The sequence below is a fragment of the Amblyomma maculatum genome, unplaced genomic scaffold (assembly GCF_055883805.1).
Source record: "Amblyomma maculatum isolate TAMU_Amacu unplaced genomic scaffold, ASM5588380v1 scaffold_15, whole genome shotgun sequence".
Classification (NCBI taxonomy): domain Eukaryota; kingdom Metazoa; phylum Arthropoda; class Arachnida; order Ixodida; family Ixodidae; genus Amblyomma; species Amblyomma maculatum.
The window spans coordinates 7,844,010-7,851,471 of record NW_028146740.1 but is presented as its reverse complement, the minus strand read 5'-3'; the positions used below and the strand labels follow the sequence as shown (position 1 = coordinate 7,851,471).

The 7,462-nt window shown below is 46.2% G+C and overlaps 2 pseudogenes; both read right to left on the bottom strand.

Moving 5' to 3' along the window:
* Positions 1–1,352: 1,352 nt before the first annotated feature.
* On the bottom strand, positions 1,353–1,911 carry LOC146172005 (uncharacterized; annotated as a pseudogene).
* A 4,190-nt stretch (positions 1,912–6,101) lies between these two features.
* LOC146172004 (uncharacterized) lies at positions 6,102–7,255 on the bottom strand (annotated as a pseudogene).
* Positions 7,256–7,462: the final 207 nt, after the last annotated feature.

Genomic DNA, 7,462 nt, shown 5'->3' with positions numbered 1-7,462 from the left:
GCACCAGAACTCCTTCGCCGACTGTGTGGAGGGTGTGGTTTACTCCATTTCCCTTTTATGCGGCAAGGATACGTTAGCCAGATGGGTAGATGCCACAGTGAGAGGCTGAAAGAGGACCTTCAAGACAGGCACAGGCAGTTTGGCGGGAAAATGCAAACCAAGCTTCCGGGAAAGGAGAACAGTGCGCTCCGAACCTAGCCAGGTGTTCAGCAGGCACTCGGACAAAATAGTGCGGGAGATCAAGGAGGCTGGTGAGATAGCCGGTCTGCAGGATATCTGTGTTACCGCACCTTCACTCACTTTGACAAATGCGGAGTTGCTCTTTTTGAAAAAGTGACAGCACAATTTTTCGTAATGTACTTATCAGTTAACACGTACAATTTTCACCCATTAAATATCAGTTGGAATCTTAGCGCTTGTGTGTCATTTGTATTCGTCGTTTGTCTTGCAGTTTCGCGCTAGTATACATGCATACTGGGGAATTGAGAGTTAGCTACTAGCTATTCCGTAGGAGTAAAACTGTCTTTCAATATTCAGTGTATATTCGTTCAAACAATATACCCACCTTGTGCCTGCCTGAACCTAATAGTGATAAGCGACTCTTGGATATGTATGAAATGAAAGAGGAACAGTTCTTACGAAGTAATTGAGGCTATGCTGCTAGGAGGAATCCAGGCGTTTAGGGGCTGTATTTGGAGGAGAACAGTGCCTTGCTGAAGAGTGGGGACTCGCTCAAAGAACCTCCTATTTCTGCCCCTTCTCCACGTAACGAAGCCGGCAAGCATCTCTAGATTAAATTCTGGGAATCAAAAACTGGCACCCCTGCTCTCACTTCTGACGCCTGTAAAAAAAAGAAGAAAGTCAAAGCACAGGCCTTCCTAAACCAAGTCAAAATCTGAATTAATGTGCAAACAGACAAGCATAGAAAACAAAAATAGACAGCATGCATGTCATTGCACGAAGTATCGCACTGCAAGCACCGTAGAGTAATCAAATATGAATTTTAAAGGAGACCAAAGTTGAACAATTACAAAGAGGTCGCGATGGCCGTTGATAATGTAGATTCAGTAGAGTGAAAAGTTGGGCCAATTGGCAAATATTGGTAATGATTAAATCAGCGAAAACTTTTGTTGTATGCTTCTCCCTTTGTCTCCGTCTTTCCGCTGGTTTTAATCCTTACTGTTGCGTGGGCATTCCGTGCTGTCGTGGCGGGATACCGAGAGAGAGAGCCAAGCATCCACGCCGCTCCAGAACCAAACACAAACTGATTTATTACAATCCCCCTGGCTGCGCTTCTGCTTAGAGGGCGCTACTATTAAGTTCATAGGTGGCGACCCTATCTCCCCCCTCAGTCACAGGTTCAAGCGGTCAACTGATACTACACGGCGGCCGCTACGGGTAAACACAACACCATCACCAGGACGTAAAGGTCCCGCTGTAACAAGCGGTGGATCAGGTATTGCTGCCTCTTGAGTTAGGGGGTGAGGCTGGAGAAGGGCGGGATCTGCTGCCCTCAACACAAAGGAAACAAGGTATCGACGATTCCGCTGCAGAATCGTTCCTCGCTCCGTTTCGACGACGAAGGACGCTGTGCATTGCTCAGAACATTAGCACGCACCTGGTCGGGTCGAACATGGACCAGCTCGCAAGACTGAAGTGATGGCAGATCCCTGACTCGATGATGTCGGTTGAAGTCCTTTGCAGTCCCTTTCTTGTAAGAAGCATATCTGAGGGCTCCCTTTCGGGCAAGTCTGGACGACGCTTTTCATCCGGCTTTGAGACTCGAGTTCTCGGTTGCCTTCCCATTAGGAGCTGAGCCGCGCTGAAGCCACCTAGTGTATCCCTATAGCTGAGAAGGGCCAAGTGAAGATCTTTTGCCTTACGGAAGATGTCTTTCACAGTCCGGATCATTCGCTCTGACTCTCCGTCAGAGCGAATATATACATGAGGGAATATCGGAGCATAAGCTGGTATCTTTCAGTCGCCTTCTTCTAAGATTTTCAAAACCCACCACAGAAAAATACGTCACTGTAAAAAAACACGATTTGGCTGACCAAGTTAGCTTTGTCCATTACTTAGAAGATTCCTTGTACACATTTCACTTTGTTGACATTAACACACTCTGGAGAAATTTCTGGTCTATTTGCCATTACTGTATGCGAAACTTTATCCCCAACAATGATGCAGCAGACGAAACATGGGCGGAATCTGAGCAGAAGATGCGGAGACGCTTTCTGAGCTCATTTTCCCTGGAACTAACCGATGAAGGCATTGCAAGGGCACATCGCCTTGGAGCTTTTATTGAAAAAAAATGCCGACCGATCGTCGTGAAGTTCGCGTCGTTCAAAGTTAAAGATGGCGTTTGGGCTCAGACAACAGACCTGTAGAATACAGGCGTGTCTATACAGAAGGACTTTTGCAGAGCAACTAGGCTTTCGCGGAAAACGCTCATGGACTATGGTAAAGCAAGTGGCCATAAATACAACCTGCGTTACAACCCACTGAACGTAAACAACAAATGCTATGTATATTCTGCCTACACGAATGCCGTATGCGAAGTTGAAGCGCCTGGCGGACGTGCCTCTGAAATAGACGCCACAGCCCCGCCTGCATCATCCCTGCCTGCATCAGACACGCCTGCATCAACTTCTTTCTCAGGTTCGCCATAGGAAAACGCAGCCGTTCAGGCATTACCGAATCCACATTACTCGATTCTTTTCACTAACATTCGTAGCATTTTAAATAAACGAGACTCATTGTCACTTCTAGCCGACACGTGTCTTGCCGATGTGATTGTCCTGACCGAAACGTGGCTGTCTGAAAAAGTTGATTCTCGGGAACTGTTCACTTGTGAAAAAAATAACATTTATAGATTTGATCGCTGTGAGCGGGTTGGTGGTGGTGTTTTGATTGCCGTATCAGATGAAATTGCTTCCTACAACGTTCCCGTGAATTCTTCACTGGAATTTCTCTGCATTTACTTATGTTTGAACCACAACGACGTTTTATTCAGCGTATGATATCGACCAACTAGCTCACAGCCTTGCATCTGCGATGACCTACATGACGCCATTAATTCTGTCCTTTCTAAGTTTCCGAGGTCTCCTCTTTATATTTTTGGCAATTTCAACCTTCCCGCGATTTCTTTGAACAGCCCTTTTTTTCATTTCTTACGTCCTTTCTCAAAATGTTCTGCATTGTTCAGCCTTGATCAAATCGTTAAAGAACCAACCCGTGTTACTCAGACATCTGCCAACATATTTGATCTTGAGCTAACCACCTCTCCCGAAAATATATCTTCAATCAGCTTTCTTCCGGGCTTAAGTGAACATAGTGCAATCCACTTAACTATGCCTTCACGCTCGGCTCGCTCTCCGAAAAGATACAAGCTACTTAGGAACTACAACAAGGCAGACTTACAGGCTAATAATGCAGAGCACGAGCGCTTTTTCGACACCTTCTTCCCGCAGTTCTGGAGTCGTTCCACTCAAGAAAACTGGCACACATTTAAAACGAAGGTGAATGATCTCATAGATGAACATAATCCCACTAGTCGCGTTTCCTGCTCCAAACCAGCACCCTGGTTCAGCGTATCGCTAAAGCGCCTCCTAAATAAGAAAAAGCGCATTTTCCGGCAGCTGAAAAATTCAAAAATTGCTGATAAATGGCACCTTTATCGTGCTGTCGCGTCACAGTACAAGCAGGCGCTGCAGATCGCTAAGCATGTTTTTTTATAATGACACACTGCCTCATTTGCTCGTTTCCAACTCGCAAAAATTTTGGAAAGTCGTTAATATGCGCAAAACAAAAGAGGTCCGACTTCGCTCTAAAAATAGTATCCCGGTTCCCCCTCACAAGTGCTGCATTGCTTTGAACAATACATTTTCTCATCCTTTAGTAATTCCCTGCTTTCCATCTTACCCGATATTGCGGTTTCTGAATCGGTTCAGATGGAGCCTATAACTATCAATGATCAAAATGTTGCCAGGCTTATTCAGAAAGGAAAGCTTGCTTCAGCTGCAGGGGTCGACGGTATTATAAGTTCTTGAAGAGTACATGTTTATATTCAGCCATGATGTAGTCCGAAACTTTAAGCAGTCCATCCGTAGCGCATCACTGCCTGACGACTGGAGGATCGCCAAGGTGGTTCCAGTCCACAAGTCTGGTGACGTTCATAATCCTAATAACTAGAGGCCTATTTCCTTAACATCTATTCCATGCAAGCTCCTTGAACATATTATATATTCACACCTTGTTAACTATCTGGAATCTAATTCGTTTTTTACAGATTAACAGCATGGTTTTCGTGAGCATCATTCATGTAAAACGCAATTAATTGTATTCACTAATGACTTTATTTTCACACTGGAGCGCTCTTCTCTCATTGATTGCGTATATATCGACTTTGCAAAGGCTTTTGACACCGTGTCACACCAACTGTTACTTTGTAAGTTAAGCAAATAAATATTGATAATGGCATTTTAAAGTGGATTGAGTGTTTTTTAAGTAATCGAAGTCAGTATGTAAATGCAAACGATCATGACTCTCCCATTTCCCCCGTAACCTCTGGCGTTCCGCAAGGATCAGTTCTAGGACCTCTTCTTTTCCTTATCTATATCAATTATCTTCCTTCTTCAGTAACTTCTAAAATAAGACTTTTCGCTGATGACTGTTTCATACAGAGAAGTTCCTAACCAAGGTGATGCATGCGCTCTTCAAAATGATCTGAACATAATTGGAACTTGGTATAATACCTGGCTTATGAAACTAAATGTTGATAAATGTACAATAATGAGAATTACGCACACGACTAATCACTACATTCTGTGCTCATACTCTCTCGATGACACCCCACTGACACAAGTTAACAACTATAAGTATCTTGATGTTCAAATAACTGATGATCTGTCCTGGAAGGCTCACATCGAATATACTACTAACGATGCCAACCGCATGCTCGGCTTCATCCGTCGTAACTTTTCCCTTTCCCCTATCTCTGTGAAACTACTGCTCTACAAAACTCAAAAACTGAGTATGCTGCTTCTGTGTGGGGCCCATATACTGACTCTCTCATTGTGTTGCTTGAATGCATCCAAAATCGATCTGCAAGGTTCATGATGTCTAATTACTCCCGCCGTGCCAGTGTTACAGAAATCAAAAGAACGCCTAATCTTCCAGATCTTGCCATACGGCACCGCCTTCCACGCCTCGGCACATTTCATAAAATATATTACGGCAACGAAAACTTAAAGCAGTCCCTGTTTACTCCTCCGGTGCACATATCGTCCCGCAGAGATCACCACTTAAAGGTGCACATCCCACAGTGCAGGACTGTCCAATATCATAATTCCTTCGTCCCCAGAACTGCCTCGGACTAGAATCACCTGCCGTCCACCATCGTCGTCATTGAGGATTCTAAAAAATTCAAGGATACTGTTAATGCTTATGAACTATAACTGTTTATTCGTTTGTTTCTTTTTATTTCCTTTATTTCCCACTCCTCTCTGTAACGCCTGACCTGACTTGACAGTAATAAAATGAAATAAAATTAAACACCCTTCTGACCTTCAAGGATTCTGGCCATTTCCTTTGAAAATACTCCGAGGCGGAAGTGATGCCAAAGGGCCGTCGGCAAAAACAATAGCGACCGAAAGGCGTGGTGGAAGTTGTCAATTCTTGCGAGTCTGCTGACAACTTGACTTGGTGGAAGCCTGCAGTTGCATCCAGCTTCTAAAAAATGGCTGCGTCAACGCTGACCCCAAGAACTTGCCCAACGGTAGGCAAAATGTGTCGTTCCCTGAGAACCACTTTGTTTAGTCGAGTCAGATCCACACACAGACGATACTTTCCATCCTTTTTTCGTACTACCACCAGTCCGGCGCACCACAGAGCTGGTTTATCAATACGGCGAATGACGCCGTTGCTTTCGAGTTTTTCAAGTTCTTGACGAACAACTTCACGCACGCGATTGGTATCCATCGAGGTGCACTGAGTGGGAAAGGCATATCTTGTTTCAAGCGAATGGTGTACTCATCTCTCAGCGTGCCGAGGCCACGGAACAGTTCAGCATGAAGCGCTGGCTCAGGAGTATTGACATTACCCTAACATTTCACAACTTCAAGAGCTTTGATGGCTGGTAGACCCAGTAAAGGTAGTGAAAGTGCCTCAATGACGTAAAGACGCTGGGGGCTGGTGTTCCCGTGCCAAACTAGCTGTGCCAAATACGAACCCCTTACACGCAAAGGTTGGCCACCGGGCCCTGTCAAAATAGCGTCTACCCTGGCGAGCTCAGCCGGGACTGCAGAGAAGTCACTTGTAACTGCGGAAACCTTGGCCCTTGAGTCTACTTTTAAGTGAGTGGTGTAGTTGTCGACTGTGACATCCACATTCTTGACTTTAGCTGGCGTCTCGAGAGCGTGAATTTGGATAGCATTGAATTTAGCCTGCCTCGACTTCCTGGAGCGGCAAACTTCAACAAAACGACCTTCCTTACAACAGCAGTTGTAGATAGAGCTCTTTTCAGGCACTCTGAACGTGCATGATATGCGCGGCCGCAGAAGAAACAGACCGGAATGCCACGATAGCGTTCCGACTTCGCGTCCGTTGAGTACGTTCTGGCGTCGACCGGCCCTTCGCGAAACATTTGAGTCGCAGCATCAATGTTGACCATGCCTTGCGAGGTAGCCTGTGCGACTGCGCGTTCCTTGTCCGCGTCCTCGGACTGACGAGCTTGCGTCCAAGCTTCTTTGAGAGTTAGCTTCGGGGAGCAGCAAAGCTTATCGGAGAGAGGCGTGTCGAGCAGTCCAACGACAAACCTGTCGCGGACCAAGCGTTCTTCCACCGCCGGTGACGGGTAGTTGCAACGTTTGACTAACTTGAACAGTTCGGAGTAAAATACTTCGACACTCTCGCCAGGTGGTTGAACGCCCTTGTGAAAGCGAGGCGACTCATAGAGCTCATTACAGGGATGCACGAAGTGCTCGGAGAAGCGTTTGACAACTGCGTCGTAGGAGGCTAACGCAGCAGCGTCGAGTGAAAAGGTGTGTAGCAGTGAGCGAGCTTCCGGGAAAATACAGTACATAAGCGTACGTACTTGCATATCTTGCGGAGCGTTCCGTAGTCCGGAGGCAGTGGCATAGTCCTTGAAGCGAGGCTTCCATGAAGACCAACTTGCAGGGTTGCAGAAGTCGAACGCTTCTGGCGGTTGTAGAGTGAGGCCTAGCCACTGGGATTGCTGGGCGCTTCCCGGGAGCATCTTTTTGCCGTTGACGGTCGTTGAGAGCTGCTTTTAAGACGAGTTTTTTTATGCTGCTCTCACTTCTGACTCCATGTTCGTTGGCGTTCCGTGCTGTCGTGGCGGGATGCCGAGAGAGAGAGCCAAGCATCCACGCCGCTCCAGAAGCAAACACAAGCTGATTTATTACAAATCCTCTGGCTCCGCTTCAGCATAGAGGGCGCCACT